Source organism: Bison bison, unplaced genomic scaffold (genome assembly GCF_000754665.1).
Source record: "Bison bison bison isolate TAMUID 2011002044 unplaced genomic scaffold, Bison_UMD1.0 scf7180017864371, whole genome shotgun sequence".
NCBI lineage: Eukaryota > Metazoa > Chordata > Mammalia > Artiodactyla > Bovidae > Bison > Bison bison.
Window position 1 is genome coordinate 8,087,895 of NW_011494943.1, and position 6,363 is coordinate 8,094,257.

The following is a 6,363-nucleotide window of genomic DNA, read 5'->3' on the forward strand; positions in this document are numbered from 1 at the left end:
GTTCTAATGGCATCTCCCAGTAATAAACTCTATTCTCCCTTCCGTCCGCTCTCCCTGGCCTGTCAGGAGGTGTCTGCCTGCTGCGCTCTCAGTGCCCACATTATCTCTGCTCTTGGTTCTTAATAAACTCACTCCTTTCTGCAACACCCTAGGTCTGGAAATTCTCTTTCAACCCACATGCGGACTGCCATAAGTTCCAGCCAGGAAACTCTTGGTCCATCTATACTCTTGCCCACTGCCACAGACTCCACTGGAAGTGATGGCTGGGGCTACAGAGGTTTGAAACTCCCGGGCTCTGTGCACACAGCGGGCTGGGTACCTCTGTTGGGTGACCCACATTCTTTCCCCACAGGAAGACAAGCAGGTTGCAAAGTCATGACTAAAAGGCTGTTGGGAGAACATGAGCTTTGAGTAGTGGTTTTGAGGCCAGGCTGCACAGGAGAATCCCCTGGGGGAAGGTACACAGGCCTGGAGTCCCATTCCAGGATGTCAATATCACAATCTCGGAGGATGAGACAGCTATTGAAATATTTTTAAAGCTCCCGTGGGATTCCAATGGGCAGCCAGGTATGAGGACCACGGTTCTGAAGCAGGGAAAGCTGGACAGGTGCCAGTCATGGCCGGGGGCATCAAACCAAGGTGTACATTACAGGTTTCTCCCACTGTCGGGAAGTAGGGAGTTCTCATGAAAACTTTTGTAAGCTGAAAGGCCGTGAAGCGAAGAAGCAATTACCATTAAGTTATGTGGAAACACTTTTGAGTGTTCCCAGACCCCCCAAATAACCTTCCAAATCATACCAAATAACACATAAAACCTAAAATAACACTAACATATAGGGAAGGCAGGAATAATAAGATAATCACACAGCGCTTATCAAATAGAAATAACGTACAACAGTTAGACTCAGTTACCAGAATGGGGAAGATAGAACACACTGGGAGGCCGAGAGGTGGTCATGACGGTGGGTTAGGGTCGGTCTTGGTGGCGGCGGGGGAGGAAGACTGAGACTGGCGTGCAGGACCGAGAGGAAGCAGTTCATCTAATAACATCTCACTACGTCTGAATCCATCAGGGCAGGCAGGTCACTGACAGCTGTGTCTTCTAGGTCTGCTTGCCTCGAAGTCAAAGGTCAGGGTCGCTGTCTGCTGTACCTGATGTCGCTGATGTGGCTGGCGTGGCTGGTGAGGAAGGCTGGGAATAGGACAGTAAGCTTGACTGCTTAGACTCACATGTTGTTCTATCATAGAACCCTCAGTAGGCAGTCAACGTGCAAAGCTGCCCTAAACCTACATGCTGTTTCAAAATTAGTCCTGTTTTCCTGTAATCATTGTAGCCCTGGCAATCACAGTGAAAACCTCAGTCAACGGCTTCTCCGGTTCCTGGACGTCTTCCCTCGGGCGTTTTGCTATTGCATTCAGTTTGTTCGCTGCCAAACGATCCCCCAATGCTGTTTTCGATTTTCACCTCTTTTCATGGAATAGCGAAAATCCTCTTCAGATTTCTTTTGGTTAGTGAAAACAGGTATTAATGTAAGCCTTTCATAAAAGCGAAATGGCAGAATGTGGACTTTTGAAAAGAAGGTGATAACTGTACGAGGTTTGGTAGCCAAAGGGTCCAGCCAGCCCAAGGCTCAGATAGGCGCTGCCCTATGCCCTGTGCCCCGCGCCTGGTGCAGACCTGCGATTCTCCCCAGCTCCCTCACGGCCCTTTACCGGCCCAGGCTGACCACTTCCCTTCTCATACCTCACAAACAGGGTTGCCAGACAAAATTCAAGACCTCTGGTGAAATTGAAATTTGAGATAAACTCCTTTTTTAGTATAAAAATGTTCTACATATCACATGTATGCGTGAGTGCTAACTCACTTCAGTTGTGTCGGACTTTTTGTGACCCTGTGGACTGTAGCCTTCCAGGCTCCTCTGTCCATGGGGATTCTCCAGGCAAGAACACTGGAGTGGGTTGCCATGCCCTCCTCCCGGGGATCTTCCCCACCCAGGGATCGAACTCACATCTTTTAGTTTACTTGCACTGGGAGGCGGGTTCTTTATCACTAGGCGCCACCTGGGAATCATTCATTCTTTAAAAAGTATTTGTTGTATACCTGGGTCAAATTTCACCAGGTGTCCTGCATTTTTATTTGCTAAATTGGACAGACTTAACTGATGTCACCTGAGGCTACTCCCTTGGTTGACGGATTCAATTACAGCCCAGGGGAGGGGGAGGACACATCTCTAGCGAGTCTGCTGCTGCTGCTAAATCGCTTCAGTCGTGTCCGACTCTGTGCCATCCCATAGACCGCAGCCCACCAGGCTCCCCAATCCCTGGGATTCTCCAGGCAAGAACACTGGAGTGGGTTGCCATTTCCTTCTCCAATGCATGCAAGTGAAAAGTGAAAGTGAAGTTGCTCAGCCATGTCCGACTCTTAGGTACCCCATGGACTGCAGCCCACCAGGCTCCTCCATCCCTGGGATTTTCCAGGCAAGAGTACTGGAGTGGGGTGCCATCGCCTTCTTTGACTAGCGAGTCTAGTAGTCTGAAATGCCTCGGTAGGGAATTTCCTGGCAGCCCAGTGGTTAAGACTCTGTGTTTCCACTTCAGGGGACTTGGGTTCAATACCTGGTCAGGGGATTAAGAACCTGCATGCTTTGGGGCTAAGCAAAAAAAAACCTCAGCAGATTTTTACTCTGGCTGGTACCAGGCACTATTGCTGTCACTCTTGATGTTGATTTCACTGCAGAGGGCACCCTTATCTTTGTTCCCATCACTCTCTCCCTGTAATGGGGTATTGTCATTTTCTTCCTGTTGACCCGGAGAGAGGCCTTGTGATCAGCCTTCCCTGCCCTTTCCTGCCCACCATGGGAGCCATGCACCAGTTTAGCTGTGTTTTGTATCCTGCTGGTCTTGTTCTCTGAGGATCCATGTGCCTAGACGGGTTTTCCAGAAAGCATAGGCCATATGGTGTCCAAACAAAAGAGGTGCATTCAACAGTGGGCATTTCTTCACAGCTCCAGGCTGTTGGGATCAGCCACCAGGGGGCGAGGTGGAGCCACAGGATCTAAGAAGAGCTTTGTTGTTCAGTGGCTAAGAGGTTTCTGACTCTGCAACCCCATGGGTTGTATCCCGTGAGGCTTCTCTGTCCCTGGAATTCTCCAGGCAAGAATACTGGAGTGGGTTGCCATTTCCTTCTCCAGGGGATCTTCCCAACCCAGGGACAGAACGCACGTCTTCTTGCTTGGCAGGCAGATTCTTTAGCCACTGAGCCACCTGGGAAGCCCCTATCAGAGGAGGCCTTTTCTGGGACCCCAGGTTGGAGGTGGGGGTGCCCAGCTCAGGTCCTGGACATGTTCCTCCCAGCAGGTGTGAAGGCCAAACTTGAGGAAGTCTTCTGGTCAGTCCTGAAAAGTCAGTCGTGGGTTCCCAGAAGGGGAAAGACAGGAAGTTGCTCAGTGGCAGGTGGGGTAAGCAGGGGTCATGTGAGCTCTGGAGGTTCTGCTGGGCCTCAGACAGCAGAGGGGCCCTGGGTGAAAGGGTGTGGGGGCACCTGGGCTGATCTGAGGTTACTCCAGCGTCAGGGCCAGGTGGGCCCAGCAGCACCTGGCCGGGCCAGCACTGGAGTGCCTCCCGGGTCCTGGTGACAGCAGGGGCTCCTTCCATGGTGTGTGGACAGGGGTCAGCTCTGCTGTGCGGGAGTAGAAGCCAAGGGCCGATAGGGCAGGCGGTGTGTGTCAATGAAGGACAGGGCTGGGTGCTGGCTAGAGAAGGGCTGAGAGCTGCAGGAGGGGTGTGAGTTGGGGGTAGAAAGGGAAGCCAGGGGCCATCTGCTGGCCTGAAGAGGGGCTGGGGTACTGGTATAGGAGAAGGGAGCAGGAGGCAGTTTGCTGAGACTCTAGATTCAGGAGGGAAAGCTCATATCAGATACTAAGACCAGAGGGCAGCCCTGGGCATGGGATGAAGCCAAGGTAGACCAGGAGCCCATGGGGTGAAGCCAAGGTAGACCAGAGGGCAGCCCTGGGCATGGGATGAAGCCAAGGTGGACCAGGAGCCCATGGGGTGAAGCCAAGGTGGACCAGGAACCCATGGGGTGAAGCCAAGGTAGACCAGGAGCCCATGGGGTGAAGCCAAGGTAGACCAGGAGCCCATGGGGTGAAGCCAAGGTGGACCAGGAACTCTGGAGTGGACCTTATAGGCAAAGCAGTCTTCTGGATATTTAAGTAAACAAGTAGAACAAATATGCACAAAATCACACAAGCTAAATTTAAGAACGTAATGTTACATTTCCAGCACCTCCCCAAAAGCTCCCTTTGAGGGGACTTCCCTGGTGGTCCAGTGGTTAATACTCTGAACTTCCACTGCAGGGGGGCATAGGTTCCATCCCTGATCAGGGAACTCAGATCCTGCATGCAGCTGGGATTTTTAAAAAGCCCCGCCCCCAGACAGGCACTGATCCTCTGAGGTGGCAAAAGAACACACCTGCCAATGCAGGAGACCCAAGAGACCTGGGCTCCATCCCTGGGTCGGAAAGATCCCCTGGAGAAGGGCATGGCCACCCACTCCAGTATTCTTGCCTGGAGAATCCCATGGACAGAGGAGCCTGGTGGGCTACAGTCCACGGGGTCACACAGAGTCAGACACGACTGAAGTGACTTAGCACACACACCCTGCCTTTGGAGATCTTCCCCAAAGCGCTCAGAAAGAGGTGCACGTGCAGAACCAGACTTTGGTTACCTACACCACGGAGGAGGTAATGTATGCGGAAGGACCTCCAGGGTCAGTCAGCGATGGAGCCCCTTCAGAGGCTTGTCCCTGTGGACACAGCAAGGTCTGAATTGCACAGTTGCAGCCACGTGTGTGTCTCCAGGCTCACTGGTCCCACCTGCCCATCTGGGAACCAGATTTGAGCTGACAGGTGGCTCACTAGCTCCCTTTGCTTGGTAGACCCTGACTGGAGGACACTGATGACCGCGAGGAGAGATGCGAAGATGTGAACTGGTCATTTGGAAAATCGATGGGGCCTAGCAGCCCTGGGGGTAACATACAGCTCACCTCACCTCTCTGAGTTTCAGTTTCCCTCTCTTTGACATGGGGTTCATACTCACTGGGCGGAGCTGTCATGTGGATTAAAGGAGACTCTGATCCAGGGTTCAGCAGGTATCAAGTGCTATAAATGCAGCAATCTTGGGCTGCCAGGGCTGGAAGGACCCTCAGAGGAGGGTGCGCCCAGGTCCCCAGGGGACAGAGGGTGATGACCCAGCCAACCATTGAACGCCAGAGCAGAGGTTAGAGCCTGACCCCTGAGGCTTAACACTGTTTAGAAATCAATGACAAGCCCAAAATGGAGTCCCTAGTGCTAAGCGGCACCAAACTGAGGTTTTAATACCTAACCTCTTGGCAGCTTCTGCCTTGCTCAGGTCTGGAATGCTAAACCAGTCAATCTGGAATTTCCTGGTCAGCATTAGTGACATACTCTTCCTGATAGACCTCATCTGCTGTTTCATTATAAAAAAAAAAAATCATTTTTATTTTTGGGGCTGCACCATTTGGTTTGCTGGATCTTAGTTCCTCGACCAGGGATTGAAGCTGAGGCCCCAGCAGTGAAAGAGCCGAGACTCAACCGCTGGACCATCAAGGAATTCCTCATCAGTTCTCTCCTCGTTCCTGGCCCCTTCAGCCTTTGAAGGCATTCAATTTCGTACAACTCTTTGGAACCCCTTTCTAAATATTTAGTTGCTTCTTCATGACCGTGCTTGGTCTTCGTTGGTGCATGCGGGCTCTCTCTAGTTGCGGTGCACGAGCCTCTCATTGCGGGGGCTTCTCTTGTTGCAGAACAGGGGTTCTAGGCTGCCTGGGCTCAGCGGTTGCGGTTCCCAGGCTCTAGAGCACAGGCTCGATAGTTGTGATGCAGGGGCTTAGGTTGCTCCATAGCAAGTGGGATCTTCCCGGATCAGGGGTCGAACCTGTGTCTGCTGCCTTGGCAGGCGGACTCTTTACCACTGAACCACCAGGGAAGCCCTGGAACTCCTTTCTACTTGCCAGGTGGGATGGTGCTTGACTCATGTTCAGTTCAGTTCAGTCACTCAGTCGTGTCTGACTCTTTGCAACCCCATGAATCGCAGCACACCAGGCCTCCCTGTCCATCACCAACTCCCAGAGTTTACTCAAACTCACGTCCATCGAGTTGGTGATGCCATCCAGCCATCTCATCTTCTGTCGTCCCTTTCTCCTCCTGCCCCCAATCCCTCCCAGCATCAGGGTCTTTTCCAATGAGTCAACTCTTCGCATGAGGTGGCCAAAGTATTGGAGTTTCAGCTTTAGCATCAGGCCTTCCAATGAACACCCAGGACTGGTCTCCTTTAGGATGGACTG